General features: G+C 55.8%; 1 protein-coding gene across 2 annotated transcripts in view; it reads left to right on the top strand.

The window, feature by feature from the left end:
- PEMT (phosphatidylethanolamine N-methyltransferase) overlaps window positions 1–16,080 on the top strand; it is a 77,163-nt gene that overhangs the window by 997 nt on the left and 60,086 nt on the right. The gene's annotated exons all lie outside the window — the stretch shown is intronic.

Below are 16,080 nucleotides of genomic sequence, written 5' to 3'. Positions count from 1 at the left end.
CTCCTATAGTTAATAACAAAGTACCATGTTCTTGAAAATCTCAAGAGAAGACTTTGTGTTCTCACCCCAAAAAATGATGTGTGAGAGGTAATGCTTATGTTGATTAGTTGGATTTAGCCATTCCACAATGTATATATAATTCAAAACATCATGTACATGATAAATATAATGTTTATCAATTCAAATGAATTAATATTTTTAGAAGTCACCTCTTGTAGAATTCTGATCTCTTAATGTGTCCACACAATAATGTAACCTCCTGAGGATTTTTCCGGCACGGCTGAGGGAGCTGGTGGTCCCCGGGCCCAGCTATTGCAGAGGCTGGCTGATGCAGAGCTCCGAATGCCCTGTGATCACCCCCGAGGCTAATCTGCAGAATAAGGCCAAGATCCGCGTCAGCAACACACTGTTCCAGATTGTTTTCATTTAAGGTGAGCCCTTGATCCTAGGGCAGAACAGGACATGTTTGTCATCTGGTTTTATGACTTGGGTCTTTTCTCCATCTGAGGATAGAGGTGGTGGGCGGAAGTGGACCTGCTCATGTCAAAGAGACCACATTCCAAAGAATGTGCTGTCCCTGCTGTCCTGGACACTACTGGGCCTGCCCTGAGAATGAAGTCACCAGTGGCCAACAGAGGAGGGGGCTTGGGGAGAGAGGTTCAGAGATGGGCCTGAGGCCAGCGAGCTTAGTGTGTCTAAACACAGGCCTCCTTGGCACCCCCTCCTCCTGAGAAGCCCGGGTCTCGGAGCATGTGGCCGGGCCCTGACCTCCTGACACAGGTCTACCCAGCAAAGGCTGCAGCAGTGCCTAGGGCTGTCCTGGTGGCCGGCCACTCCCACTGCCCAGCCTGCTTGCTTTCCCCTCCCACCACACTTTGCATGCAGCCAGCACACCAATGGTATGACCCGGAGAAGGGTACCCAGTGAAGGATGCAGCAGGAGCCAGCGACGCTCTCCCTCCCATGCCCTCCTCAAAGAACCCAGAGTCCACTTCTCATGCAGCCCTCCCTCCCCACGGATCTTGGGCTGCCGACTGTCCTATTGCATCCATCAACAATCCCCGGTGAAGAGATTGTGTGGAGGCTGGAAAATGGTCCCCAAAGATGTCCACAGCCTGATCCCTGGCACCTGTGAAAGGTTATATGGACACACACAAAGGGTCTTTGCAGATGTGATGAAGCCAAGGAGCTTGAGCTGGGGAGATTATCCTGGGCTATCCAGAGGGATCCTCATAAGAAAGGGAGGCCAAGAGAGATTTGACGCACACAGAGGAGGTGGCCCTGTGGCCATGGAGGCAGAGGCTGGAATGGCGAGGCCACAAGCCGAGACAGGCTGGAGCCACCAGAAGCTGGAAGAGGCAAGAAATGGAGTCTCCTGCAGAGCCTCTGAAGGGGGCAAGGTCCTGCCTGCACTTTGATTTAGGTACAGTGATAACTGATTTTGAACTTCTGGCTGCCAGAGCTGTGTGAGAGAAGACATCTGTGTTGTTTTAAGCCACAAAGTATGTGGTGATTCATTATAGCAGCCACAGGAAGTGAGCACAGGGTATTAAACAGGCCACAGATCTGCTAGAAGACATCTGGCCCTAATTTAGGGAACAGGGGTGCACTGTGCCCTTTCCTGTCCACAGCTGGACGTGACCCCCGCCCCTGGCTCTCCCACAGGTCTGGCCTTGACCAGTGAGCTCGTGGGCCTCCCCTCACTGAGGGCTTGGCTGACTGAGGGCACAGCAGGTCCTGGGGACTCTTGTTTATGCACAGCCCCGGGCACTTTCCTGCAGCCCCTTCCAACAGCGTGTTTTTGTGCAGTTCAGTTTGAAGCCTTGCAGTGGCTCACAAATGGCAGAGGGCTTGAGATGGGAGACAGGCCCTTGTGTCTGTGTGTCTGTCCTAAGGGTTTCTTTTTCTTCCTTCCTTTCTTTCATCCTAAGTTTTTGATTTGTCTCATTTTGAAAAAGTTATTCACTGGAACAGTTTGTGGTTATTAATGGGAGAGAGATTGAGCTCGTCAAAATCATTTCAAAGGAGAAAAGTTACAGAAACACGTTTGGGTTCAGTGGGTTACTGCTGGGGAGAGAATGGAACGACGTGTGAGGGTGGGAGGATAGGGGAGCCTGAGGCCCAGCTCTGTGACACGGGGACAAAAATCTACCCATGAGCAGTAACAGAGGTCTCATCTGTGGAAGCACTTGAACATTTATTACATTTTTTTTTTTTTTTGAGTTGGAGTCTCATTCTGTCGCCTAGGATGGAGTGCAGTGGCACGCTGTCAGCCACCACAGCCTCAACCTACTGGGCTCCAGCAATTCTTTCGTCTCAGCCTTCCAAGTAGACGGAACTACAGACGTGTGCTACCACGCCCGGCTAATTTTTGATTTATTGTAGAGATGAGGTCTTGCCAAGTTCCCCGGGCAGGTCTCAAACCTACAGGCTCAGGCAATCCACTCGACTCGGCCTTCCAAAGTGCTGGGATTACAGACTGAGCCACTGAACCCAGCCTACATTTTTTTATTGAATCGAGATCTTACTCTGTCACCCAGGCTGAAGTGCAGGTTACTATAATAGCTCATAGCAGCCTCAAACTCCTGAGCTCAAGTGATCCTCCTGCCTTAGCCTCTCGAGTAGCTGGGACTACAGATGTGTGCCACCACACCTGGCTAATTTTTTTATTTTTTTAGAGACAAGGTCTTGCTATGTTGCCCAGGCTGGTCTCGAATTCCTGGGCTCAAACAATCCTTTCGCCTTGGCCTCCCTAAGTGCTGGGATTACAGGCATGAGCCATTGTGCCTGGCATATTTATTATGTTTTAGTAGTTACTGATGCAGTGGCCCCTTGGTATCCAGTGGGAATTGGTTCCAGGACTGCTGTAGAGACCAAAATCTTCAGCAGCTCAGGTCCCTGATAGAAAATGGTGTGGTGTTTCTATGTAACCTATACACATGCTCTTGTATCCTTTAAATCATCTCTAGATTACTTATAATACCTAACACAATGTAAATGTTATGTGAATAGTTGTTATACTGTATTGTTTTTATCTGTATTATTTTTTTCCCTGTATTGTTGTTTTCCGTCATTTTTTCTTCTGAATATTTTCGATCCATGGTTGGTTGAATTGCAGATGTGGAACCCACCCGTATGTGGCTGACTGTGTGGGCAGGACTCACTATGTATGTGCAGGCACTGTGTGAGTGCATTATCTCTCTCTCTTTTATTATACAGATGTGGGGTATAATTCAGGGTTAGGTTTATAAACATTGATTATGCAGTTGATGAGGTGTGTCCCTCCCTCCCCTAGCAGTTTCTTTCAATTGCCAATCCCACCTGTGAGTGCATTTCAGGTGGTATTTCAGTGAATCGTCACAAATGCGGCTACTGTCCCCTTTGGAAACTGGGACTTGCAGAGGGTCATTTATTGGTTCTTCAAATATTGATGGAGCACCTACTGTGTGCCGGGCACCATTCCAGTCACTGAGGTGCACGACCCTGGTCCTCATGCAGCGGCATCTAGGAGGAGGCAGCAATTGAATGGTGACAGAGCAGCTAAGGGGAAGAACAGATGGGGGTGGTGACCAAGGTAGGCCTTTCTGATAAGGTGACTTTTGACTAGGAACCTGACTTGCAGGCAAAAGGGCCCTCAGGTGACTGGGGCAGAGTATTCTAGTTAGAGGGGAAAATGTGCAAAGGTTCTGGGCAAGAGTATCTTCTGAGATTTCAAGAGACAGTCATGGGCTGGAGTCTGGCAGAGGGACCATGGAGGGTAGGATGAAAAGGTGGCTGGGGGATGGTGGTGTGGGCTTTGCAGCCTGTGCGGGGGGTGTTTGATGGACTCTGAGCTGGGAGCCATGGCAGGAGCATGTGATCTAAGTCAGGTTTTCAGGGTCTCTGCACTGAGGACAGGAGAGGAGAGGAGGCCACGATAGAGCTGGAGGCCGGCATGGCCACCGAAACCCCAGATGGTGTCTTGATCAGAGTGGGCCCATGGAGGTAGGAGGAGTGATCAGGGAGAGGCGAGAAAGGCAGCCCGGCCAGCCTGTGGTGGAGGCCTGAGTGGCCTGCGGGAGCCATGGACATTGGCTGAGATGAGGCAACTGAGGCAGAAGAGGCTTGTGAAGGGAGAGAGCTCAGTTTATACAAGATGTCCTTGGGTGCCAGACTGTGTACAAGTCTGGAAAAGGGGAGCCGTGGGGCCTGGAGAGGTGGCCTTGGCCCCAGGCCCACCATGGGCCTCTCCGGGCTGCGGCTCTCGCAAGCTTCTACCGCACTGGGCTGAGTGCTGACCACTCCTTCTCCTCAGCCCACCCCGTTCCTCCCCCTCCCCTCCCCAGCTTCCTAGGCCAGTTCCCCCTTGCCCTGTCCTCATGCCACACAGCCAGTTCGCATCCCCTCCACTCTGTTAGAATCCTCGTTCCCAAGGCCTCCGGCTGCTCTTTGTAGTTCAGCTCAGAGGCGGCTTGACTGGCCTCTCTGGTTCTCTGGGGAGTTCCACACTTCTGACCCTCACTCTTCCGAAATCGGCTTCCCTGGCTCCACGCTGCTCTTGGGTTCTCTTTGTGCTGCTCTTGCAAATTCTTTTTCTTCACCTGATGTTCATTCATGCACAAATGCTCACTGAGAACCTGCTTTACACCTGGAGTTGTGTGTGTCCTTGGTGCACAAATTCCCTCCCAGAGCACAAATTTGTTTGTGGTTACCCCTGTGATATGGGTTCAGGAAACAAAGATCAGGGAACCAATGGGCGTTCTCTCTGTCCTCTGGGTCCCAGTATGTGCCTGGAGTCCTCAGAGCTCTAGGAGCTTGGGTCCCTGCACCGTGGCCCCGCCTAGGAGTCTCTAGTCCCAGAGGGAGTCCGACCAAGACCGCCCTGCGGTGCTGTTCCTGTCCCCACGAAGGAGGCCACCTCTCCAGGGGCCAGGGCAGAGCTTAAAGGGCCACCCTTGATTCCCTCTTCTCCCTTGCCCCTCAGGTCCCTTTCCTGTCAGCACTGACCCCACCTGGCTTCAGCCCTCTGCTGTCAGCCAGGTCACCGAAGCAGCCTGCAGACAGTGTCCCCGAGGGCTGTGTCTTCTAGGAGGAGGTGGTGGGACACATGTGGTCCGGGACACCCTTCTGCCAGGTATCCTATCACCTGCACCCTTGGTCATTCCTGGTCCTGGCCCTTCCCTGGGTCATCTGGCCTCTGGTGTCCAGGGCTTCCTGCAGACCTATGATCCTGCAGCCTGGAGTAGCCCTTGTCAGGCGTCTTCTCCCAGACCCCATTCACACCCTGCCCTCTCTGGGTCAAGGTTGCTGCCCTTTGTCCGGCAGTGTTCCTGGCCTCTGCCCACTAGATGTCAGTAGTACCCTGAGCCCAGTGGTCTGAACAGTCTCCAGACACTGCCAGATCTCCCCTGAGGGGCAGGGTCACCCAGGTGGTCTGAGTGCCCATCCCTCGGCACAGCCCACCATGTCACTGTGCCCCTTGCTGTCCCCTTAGATGGAGCATCCCATGAGAGTTGTAGCAGTGCCTGCTTTGCTCTGTGTCCCCATGCCTGGCACGTGCCACCGCTCTGGGTAGCAGCTGCTGCCCAACCTGTATCAGGGAGGACAGGGTACCTGCTGCACCTCAGGGCTTGGCGCCCAGCACTCTTGCTGGCAGAGACGGTCATCCAGGCAGTGCTTATTGGCCTCATGAACACTGATTGGCCATTGGCTGGTTTTCTGCCATGGCATATGGTGGACAAGGCTGGTCCCTATTGTGAGTGCATATGCGCATCCTGACTTTGTGGAAGAAAGGGAATTACAGGGAAGTAAGATACAGCAGTCATTTGTAGCAGGCTCAGCGATTCCTGGCACCCTGGTAAAGATAAGATAGGTGGTCCACACCACTGCAGCTCCTGGCACACGTGAGCCAGCGTGCGGAGTCAGAATAGCCACCTTGAGCTCTTCTGTTTTTTTGTTGGTTTGTTTTGAGTCGGAGTCTCACTCTGTCCCAGGCTGGAGTGCAGTGGTATGCTCACAGCCATCGCAGTCTCCACTTGCTGGGCTCAGGTCAACATCCTTCTGCCTCAGTTTTCTAAGTAGCTGGAACTACAGCCGCGCGCCGCCATGCCCGGCTAATTTTTTTGGTGTATCATAGAGGTCTCGCCAAGTTGCCCAGGCTGGTTTCTAACCCCTGAGTTTAGGCAATCCTCTCGCCTCTGCCTCCCAAAGAGCTGAGATTACAGACCTGAGCCACTGTGCCCGGCTCTGCTGTTGTTGACAAGAGTGAAGTGCACATGTGCTTTGGTACCTGAACTTTATCCAAGGCCAGGTGCTTGTAACCAACATCCAAGCTGCTGGAGATGTAGTGTATTTGAACAACACCACAGCTAACCTAGAAGGATTTCTGGAGCAAATGACCCTATGTCTGATCTACCTTCCTCACTGGGAACCTGTGAGATTGAAAAGGTGCTGTTAGGAATCCTGAAGGACAGCAGCTGTAGGCAGGGATAAGCCGGTTTTCTCCAGCCTTGGGAGAGTGTTTTCCATTTGCCTTTGTCTGTCTCCCTCCAAGCCCAGTGTGGCTGACCTGCTTCCTGCTTTCCCCTGGGTTCCCAGCCCGCGTGCCGGGGCCTTTGCTTAGGGAGACCCACTCCTGTCCTTGGGGTTAGTGTGCAGCCCCTGCCCTCGAGCCCCTCTTCTCCCAGTGCACACTGCCTGAGACCTCTCACTCCGAGGATGGGTTCCATCGGGCCTGAGACACTGCTGCACACATGCTTGTGGAGGGAGGGCATTTGACGGGTCAGCTGCGGACAGACGTCCCGGCCCTCACTGCCAAACCAGACCAAAGCCCCCCTTGGCCCTGCTGATGGCGCCCAGTGTGTGTGGGGGGGCAGGCCCTGTCTATCAGGATGCTGACTGTACATTGGCTGAGAATTCTCCTGGATTTAGCCTGAGAGTCCTGCATCCCCAGAACCCCCCTCAGTCCTGGGCCGACCAGGATGGTTTGTCACCCGAGTCCTGCAGAGTTATTTTGGGAAGAGAGGGCTTTTCCTCTCCGGGAGGCGGAAGGCTGCCCTCTGTGCTGGGCTTGGGGTTTCCATGGCAGGGATGTTTGATCCGCTGGTACCTGTAGCCCCTAGGCTGGCAGAAGTGCTTTTGGAGGAGCCCGAGGGCAGCTGGACGGTGGGTGGTGCTGTGGGCAAGGTGAGGCTTGCTTGTCCTGGTTCCTAGGAGGGGCAGGAAGGGGAGGAGAAGGAGATGAGGAGGTCATGGGGAGGAGGTGTGGGTGCTCCTGCATGGCCACCACACTCCCACCCCGCCCCTCCGTTGCCTCCTCACCATCTATGGCTCCCTCACCTGCCCGCCGCCCTTAGTATGCATTTGCAGCTGCTGCCTCAGTGTCTGTTTGCAGGTCCCCAGTCAGCAGTGGTTGGCTCTTTTCTGGGTTCCCTGAGGGGTCCCTACCAGTGCCAGGAAAGCTGACCTTCTGGTGCTATGGAGATCCGCCCAGGCCCCATCCTCTCATTCACATTCCCTCTCTGGGCCTCGGTTTCTCCCTCTATAAAGTGAGGACACTCAGCCGAGGTCCCATCTGGCTCCAAAACACTGTGATCCTGCAACCCAGCTTTGGGATGACCCTGGACTGGGACGGTACCCTGCCCTCCTAGAACTGGCACTGAGTTTGCAAGGTCAGATTGGGCATCAGATATGAAATAAAAAAGTCAGCATTTGTTTAATAATAAAGCTTGCAACTCAAAGGGAGTTGCCGGAGTAGACATATTCAGGTAACTGGTGGGGAGAGGGGTTCGTGGGACTCGGAGGAGGCAAGGGTGGGCCACGGACAGGGCAGAAGTCAGCCCAGGTGGACTTTCTAGAGGAGTGGCAGGGGCAGAGGTGGACAGGAGATAAGGCCAAAGAAAGGGATGTGTGTAGAGAGAAGGTGGACAGGTGGGCCTGGGTATTATGAGGGAGGAACCTGAATGCTTGCCTGAAAGCTGGGTTGTCTGCCCAAGGCTGGTGGTGCATATGAGTGTGAGTGTGTGTGTCTCACTCAGAGGAATGGGGACTTGAGACAGGGGCCTGAACCAGGCTGCCTGAGACCCTTGCTCCCATCTGGCTTAGAAATCTGGCTTCCAGGGCATGGCCACATACCCACTGGGCTCTGGGCTGGCGTTTTTGGACCAGAAAGCATCACCCTCTGCCAGGGCCCTCTTGCGTTTGTGGGGAGGCTGAGCTGGGCTTGCTGGGGAAGCTGAGGCACAGCCAGGGTTTTCCTCTGAGCAGAGCCAGTTGCCTCGCAGGGCCTCAGTGAGACCTTGGCTCTGGGAGCACAGAGCTCGTCCCTTTAGACTGGTGTCGCCGAAGACAGGGTGGTACTCCAGCTCTTCCCGGCCCCTACCTGAGTTGTGCTCACAGCTGGATTCCCACAGAACAGCTGTCATGTCTGACCTCAGCTCCGTGGCTGGGGACAGTCAACTCCTTGTCCCCAGGGACCCACGCTCACTCCCCTGTCCCCTTGATGTTGGCTCAGGTGCAAGGTGTTCCGTGGTGCATGAATGTGGGATCTTTTTTGAGCCAGGCAATGGAGGTGGGGTTCTAGCTGGAAGCCGCCCTGCTGGCACCTGCCTGCGTCTGAATGACAGCTTTGCTGGGCAGCCTGGCTCTGAGGGCCACTGGTGCTGGGCTGGCTGGCAGCCTTGTCATTGGCCGGAGCTAACTTCAGACCTGCAGTGTCTGGGCAACATGGTGACAAAGTATACAAGGTATCTGGAACTGGGTCAGCTCACAGTCTGTGCCAGAATGCCTGGGAGTGACACAGATAGGAACAAAAGGGCAGGAAGGGAGGGCGCTCTCCTCTCCTGGAGCCTGACAGGATCCCCCGTGGAGTTCATTCCATCAGCTCATCCTTCCCTGCAGGCCAATATTCTAGAGATGGGTGGGCTCAGGAGGGTGGGGGCTGAGAACGTCTTCCCTCAAAATTGTACAGCTTGAAGAAGCTATCCAACATCATCAGTGTGTTTGGCAGCCACCCGACTGGAAGGCATGTCTAGACCCTGGCCATGTGGCTGGTGTAGGTCTCTTAGATCCTTCCCACACTGGGGAGGAGGCAGGGGTGGTAGAGGATTTGTCACTTTACTGTTTCTTTGGTATTCCTGATAGACTGGGCCCCCGACTCCCACCTTTCTACCGGTCCCTGCCTATTGCCTTCAGGTTTGTTGGCATGGCTTGGGAGTTCATTCATGACCTGCCCCCCACCCCCCCACCCCCAATGGCTGCATCCTCTGTGACTTGTCTCCCAGAACTCTGGTCACCTGACCCACCGCCATTTTGCAGACACGGTCTTCTCCTGTGCTTTGGTGCCTTTGAACATTCTGTTCCCTCTTCCTAGCCAGCCTCCCCCACCTCCCTGTCTCCCACTTCGCTCTGCCATGGCTCCTTCAGCCAGCCTTCCCTGCTCCCTGGCCCTGAGCAGACATGACTGATCCCCCTCCTTTGTGCCTGTCCAAGCCCCGCTGCAGCACTGAGCCACAGTCCTGGCAACTGGGACTTGTAAGTATTCCTTTCACCTCCTTCCTGGGCTGTAATCTCTTGATATAGGGACAGGGGTTGAGCCGTCTTTGGATGCCCAGAGCCCAGCCTGGAAGGGACAGGTTGGTGACGGGTGCCTGTGACTGGAGGGGGAACCCCAAGGTGGCCCCGGCACCTGTGGAGCCAGGTGCAGTCACCCCTCTCACCCCTAACTCCCCTGGGGGCACACAGGGACCACTCGGCTGATCTTCCCTTTCCCATTCCCCCTTCCCGCATCTGTAAAAGGGGACAGTAAGTCCTCCGCAGGCCACAAGTACACTGTCACAAACGAGTGAGATGCAGCCTAGTCAGCTGCCGTTTTGCTTCACCCCATTCCTGGGTCTTCTTTGAGGCCAGCAGAGATTGCTGTGGAGCGTGTCCAAGGTGTGGATCTTTGTGTAATTTCACCGCTGACTTGCTCCATGACCCAGAACGAGAAACTTGACTCCTCTGGACCTGAGTCGCCTTGCCTTGGGTCTGGAGGAGCAGCCTCTACTCCAGTGAGCTCAGAGGTGGCAGCGAGGCTTCAGGGAGGGAATGGGTGAAAGGGGCTTGGCTCTGACGAGAAGCCCTGGGGAGCCGCCTGACCGAGGAGCCTCTGGAAGAGCTTGCACCAGTGGATGCTCCCAGGCCTTCCTCCTCCAGCCCCTGCTCCCAACTTTAGGCCAAATGCTTTCCTCTGGTTCCAGACTTTCCCTTGTCTGGAGATGCAAGATCTTGCAGGGTACTTCTGTGGCTGGTGCCCCATCCTCTCCGTCCTCTCCAGGAGCGAGGACTCAGCCGAAAGGGGCTATTGGACACTCAGGAGCTGATGGGTGTGCCTGCATGGTTTTGGATGCTGCCGCCAGGGTTCATTGATTGCCATGAGGCAGCCCTGTCCCTGCCTCCCTGTCCTGACCCCTGTCCTCCCCATTCCCTGCCAGGGTGGTATAGTGAGGCTCTCTGTGCCATGACAGTGAAGACTCTCTGAGAATCTCAAGGCCGGTGTGGGCTGAGTGCTGGCGAACTCCCCCTCCCAGGAGGGGAGATGGGAGGGGAGTGCCTGGCTCCTGGCTAGGTGGGTAGGGCTGTGCTCAGGGGCAGAGGGGTGTGTGGCGAGAATGGTGACAGCTGGATAGCCACCCTGCTGTCCCCGGCTGGGAGGGAGCCAGAGCCTGGGTGCCCCTGTGTCCTCAAACCTGGCCATGTGCATGCTTGGAAAGGCGTTTGTTCCCCCCTCTCTGAGAAGCGTCCCTTCTTCAGGGTTAGGTCAGGGGCTCAGCGTGGAAAGTGGGCAGCTGGGCCCCAGACATGCAGTGGGCCCCCAGCGCCTGTCAGTCCCTTTGCCTGCTGTACCCTCTACAGGGATGGCGTGGTTGTGGCGAGAAAGTTCAGCATGAGGCTTTAATCACCTCTCTGGCCTTCCCCATCTCAGGCCCAAGCTGCTGCTTCTTCCTGAGTGTGTGCCCTGGGCTTCTCCCTGAAAACTCCTGGTGGAGAACTCTGTGGGGGAGTAGAACTGAGTGATGGCACCTCCCTGTGGGGTGGGGCTGAGGGGGGGACCCTGGCAGGTGCAGTTCTTTGAGGGATGAGGGCTCAGAGTTCGGAGTGTAGCCCCCAGACAGCCAGCACCAATAATAGCACTCATGTAGTCCAGGTGTCTGCCCAGAGGCCCTGCCATCTAAGAGAAACTGAGCACACCTCTCTCAGATGGCTGGCCCACTGGGTCTGTAAACAACCTCCTGGGAGATGCCCAGCAGCCCAGGGTGAGGTCTGTGCTGAGGGGCCCTGCTTCCAGGCCCCCTGCTGGGGCAGATGTGTTCTCTAGGACTGGGAAGCCTTTCGGAGCCCTGCCTAGCCCACCTGGGGAGGTGGCCACTTGCCTTGCCCGGGCCACACAGCTGTGAGCACAGAGCTGGGCCTGGTGGCACCAGCACCTGCCCTTGGGCTTCACCCTCTCCTCACACCCGCTCCCTGCCCGCTGCATAGTGGGAGGAATGGTCTGGCTCAGATGGGATGGAACACCAGCACTGCCAGCAGGAAGAAGCCCTGCACTGACTTCCTTACTGGTGTGTGCCCTGCCTGTGTCAATATTATGACCACAAATGGGACTTCCTGTGGGCCGGGCCGCACGTGAAGTGGCCATGTGAGGCGGTCACATGGAAGTGGTGCCTCTGTGTCCTTAAGCCCCGCGGGGTTTGTCCCCCTGTGGTCCCTAGGAGCTCAGTACTATAGTCTTGCTTCCCCCCACCACCACCCCCATGTCACCAGGCCTCTGAGCACACGAGACTGTCCTGCCTCCAATACCAAGAGGTAGCAAATATTTCTGGCTTTGGCAAGAGGAAGCAGATTTTTGACTTCTCTGAGCCTTGGCGTTCTCGTCTGTGGAACAGGCACAGCAGCAGTTGCCTGGCCGACTTGCAAGGGTCAGAGAGGCCTGTGGCCAGCATGGTACCCGGATCCGGCCCAGCAACTGTTCAGTTGTCTTTTCCTTCTCACCTCCAGCCCTACCATTCACCTTCCCTTTGGGCAACTGCCTCAGGGCATCTGTTGTGGGACTACCAAGTGGATTTTGGCCTTGGACCCTCCCTTGGGCTTCTTCAGGGTGGGCCCAGGCAGGGACACAGGGGGCTCACCACCCAGCTTGACGCAGGGGGCTCACCACCCAGGCATGGACGCTGACCACCTCGATTCTAGCTGTGGCTGGCCACTCAGCATGCTATGCTCGGTGCCTCGGTTTTCTCGCCTGCAAAGCAGTGTTAACCATAGGTTCCACCTCCCTGGTTGTGAGGATGACGGACACACTCCACGTGCAGCATGCAGGGAGTGCCAGGTAGAGACAAAGCCTGGTGAGTGTGGCCTGGGGGTTGCTGTTGTCCTCGAGGCCCTGCCCCACAGTGTCCAGTACACATTTGGTGCCTGGGGTTTGCATGGGTCCTCCCCATCACATGGGGCCCCCTGGACTCCGGAGGGAAATAGGATTTGACTGTGGGCTCTGGAGGAAAGGAGGAGAGAGGGGAGAGGCGGGCACATTTGGGGTTCTTACCACCCCAGGTCACGTTGCATATGGTTGTCAAGTCCCAGACATGTGTCAGGGTTTGGGACTCCAACAGTTAAAGGGGCAGGAAGGCCGGGCAGGCAGCTCAGGGCTGTCTGCAGGTGAGGGTGGGCCAGGGCCGAGTGAGAGAGGAGTGTGGAGAGGAGGCCGGACACTGTTGCACCTGCAGCTGGGGTGACGGGCAGGCCTATGTAGACAGGTATCAGGTATAGATGGGCAGGTTGGCTCAGTCTGGAGCTGTTGGCACATTGGTGAGCCTGCCAGGTGGTCGCTGTGCTGCTCCTTGGCTAGATGGGGCTCTTCCTCAAGGGCCTGCTTGGTTAAAAGGGGCGAATGTTTACACGAATGTGGCTCCGAATGCCTGCGCTCCTGTGGGCTCATGCCCCCGAGTCCTGGGTCTTTCCCCAATCCCCCCTAGGACTCAGTGTGGTAAAGAAAGCCAGGCCGAGGGGGCCCCAGTTGTCCTCTGCTGGCCCTTAGCTGTGCAGCTTTGGGCGGGTTACCTGCCCACTCTGTGCCTCCATCTCCTGCTCAGATGGCCTCTGCCTTGGAGATTGGTGATGAAACGGGACCATGTATGCCAAGGGCTGGCCCAGAACCTGGTCCCAGCTGGTGAGCGGCAAGGGTGGGACAGCCCACTCCTGCCTCCGACACAGCCCAGCCCGGCCTAGGGTGTGCCCCTCCTGCACCTGGGACACTGCAGGCTTTCCCTGCCACATGGAAGGCCTTCTTGTCTGCCGTGAGGAGAGATCAGTTGAGGAGGGGAGTGGGGCCCCAGTTGAGTGGGGAGCATGCTCCAGCTTTCTGGCCAGGTCAATGGCTCTGCTTGATTGGCTAAGAGGCTGGGTCTGGGTAGGTCTGGTGGAAACCTCAGGTGGGGAGAGCAACTGGCCCTGAAAGCTCTGGTCATCTCTGAGTTCCTGGTGCCCAGGATCCCGGGAGGTGGTGGAGAGAGAGTTGGAGAGGAAGACATGTGTTGGGGCTTTATCCCTGACCACACCACTGATTGACCAGGGGTGGGTGGTTTCACCTCTCTGAGCCTCAGTTTCTCCATTCAGAAACCGGAGAGGTTGGGGCTTCATGGCAGGCCTTTTCTCTCCTTACACTTCTGTCATCATCCTGTTCTCTGACTCCACGCTGTGCCTAGAGTTTCCTGAGGCTCTCAGCTGAGACTTGCTGATTGCTGGGAATACCCACCCCAATCCAGAGACCCCACCCCTGCTCTAGGAACTCCTCCCCCCACCCATCAGGACTGCCCTTCGTCCTAGCCCCACCGTCCTTTGGTACCTCTGAAGGACTTGCAGGCTCGTTTCAAGGAACTCAGCACGGAACTGCCCCTGACCAAGGTGACTTCCATCCCGTTCACACAAGCCTGGTTCCAACTGGCCCCCTCCCCAGCAGGTTCCCTTCCCAGAAGGCCACAGAGGGGCAGGCACCAGCCATGGATTCTAGTCCTGATTCGGCCTGCCTTGAGCAGGCCATTTAACCTTTCTGCACCTCAGTTTCCTCTTCTGTGAAATAGGTGCGATGGTGTTGACCTTACAGGCGGGGCCTGCATGGAAAGTCCTAGCTCAGTCTCCCCTCAGACACTGCTGCCTCCAGCTCTCCCCAGGGCCCCCTTTCCCAAGGCTAGTGGCATGGAGGAAGGGCTGGGGCCAGCCTCACCTGCACACTTGCAGCCTGGGCAATTCATGCAAGGCCTCTGGGACTCAGTTTCTTTATAAAAATAAGGAGAGCAATGCTTGCCTCAGTGAGGCTGTGACAGGGAACAGAGAGAAAAAGTGAACAGAGAGAGGATCCACTTTGGGGTTTTTAAAAGATCTCTCTGCAGCCATGGCAGGAATGCAAAGAAATGAACAAGGTTGGGATGTGTTTTGAAAACAGCAGGCTGGGCTCAGTGGCTCAGCCTGTAGTCCCAGCTGCTTGGAAGCCTGAGGTGGAAGGATCGCCTGAGCCCAGCAGGTCTGTGGTAGCTGTGAGCATGTCACTGCACTCCAGCCTGGGCAACAGAGTGAGACTCTGACTCAAAAAGAAAAAAAGCAGACCTCAGCAGGACTGCAGTGGGATGGGCCTCAGTCAGCAGGGTAGGGGGTGCAAATGTGGAGGCTGGGACACCAGGCCACTCTCATAATGCCAGGCCCAGGCAGGCATCCAGGACCAGCAAGTGTTCCTGAAGGGCTGGGGAGCTAGGGATGGCATCCTCAAGGAAGCTCCAGCTTCTAGGGTCCATGGATGCCAAACTCAGTTGCAAGCTGGCTCACCATGCCCAGCTAATTTTTTGATTTGTTGGAGAGATGAGGTCTCGCTATGTTGCCCAGGCTGGTCTTGAACTCCTCTCACCTCCACCTCCCAAAGTGCTAGGATTACAGGTGTGAGGCACTGTGCCCGGCCTGCCTTGGTTCTTTATTCATTCAGTTAACATCTGCTGGGCACTTGCTCCAAGGAGGGCACTTTTCTGGGCTGTGGGGTTGCAGAGATGAACAGGAAACTGACACTGGAGGCTGCAGAGTGACCCACAGTCTGCTGCGTCTGCTTGCCATTCCTGTCACCACGTGGTCCCAGAGTGAGCCTGTAGCCTCTGAGGCTTCTGAGCCATGTCCCTGACCCTCCTCCTCCAGGACTGTGTGCACTATAGCTTTCATGTTTTCCATCTGTCTACTGTGTATTTTTGTAAGCATGTCACGCCCTTTTCATAGGAAACATAGGACAAAGAAATAAAGGCCAGTGGAGCCCAGCACAGGGCAACCTGATGTGTTGGCACCACACAGGTCCACTGCTCAGGTGTGTCCCCACAGGAGGTCGGGCTGGGGAGGTGACAGGGAGGATCAGCTGGGCTGGAGGGGCCAACAGGCTATGCAGAGGCAGGTGGGGGGGGCAGTTGCTTGAGTGCAAAGACCCTGGGGAAAGCCAGGAGTTGAGGGAGAGGGAGGAGGGGATACCAGGCAGTCACCCAACCCAGGACTGAATTCCAGAAGCAGCTCAGCAAGGTGAGGGAGGTTGGATGCGTCAGAGGCAAATGATGTCTCTATTAGGGCCCCTGGGGATCTGCCAAGACTGAGGGCTTCTCTACCTCTTTTTGGCATCCTGGTCTTGGCTAGAGACAAGAACCTTGCTTTCCCACTGAGATGCTGCAGCCCACAGCACCGCAGGAGCCACGGTGTTCACAGAGGCATCTGATTCTCCCATTAATAGCAAAGCGCCCACTCCAGGGGTCTTCTCAGCAAATGTAGGGCATTTGAACTGTCTTCTCAATTCTTGTTGCTTTGAGTGGCTCATTTGGCCTCTCTGAAGGAGGGAGGAGACTTCAGACAGCCTATGCATGCATTAGAGGCCACAAGAATGTACCAGAAAAAAGACTCTGGACCCAGAATGGCTCCAGTTTGCTGAGCACCTGGACCAGGCCCTTCTCTCTCTCTCTCTCTCTGGCAATGGGACTCCTGACAATAGCAGCTTCACCAGGCTGCTCTGTGCCTCAGAGGACCTGTTCTTAAGTTTTAGGGATGCCAGATGGAACAG

Source organism: Carlito syrichta, unplaced genomic scaffold, assembly GCF_000164805.1.
Source record: "Carlito syrichta isolate Samal-C Ts95f unplaced genomic scaffold, Tarsius_syrichta-2.0.1 Scaffold104847, whole genome shotgun sequence".
NCBI lineage: Eukaryota > Metazoa > Chordata > Mammalia > Primates > Tarsiidae > Carlito > Carlito syrichta.
Note: the sequence above shows the minus strand (reverse complement) of the source record. Positions and strands in the feature narration are given on the sequence as shown.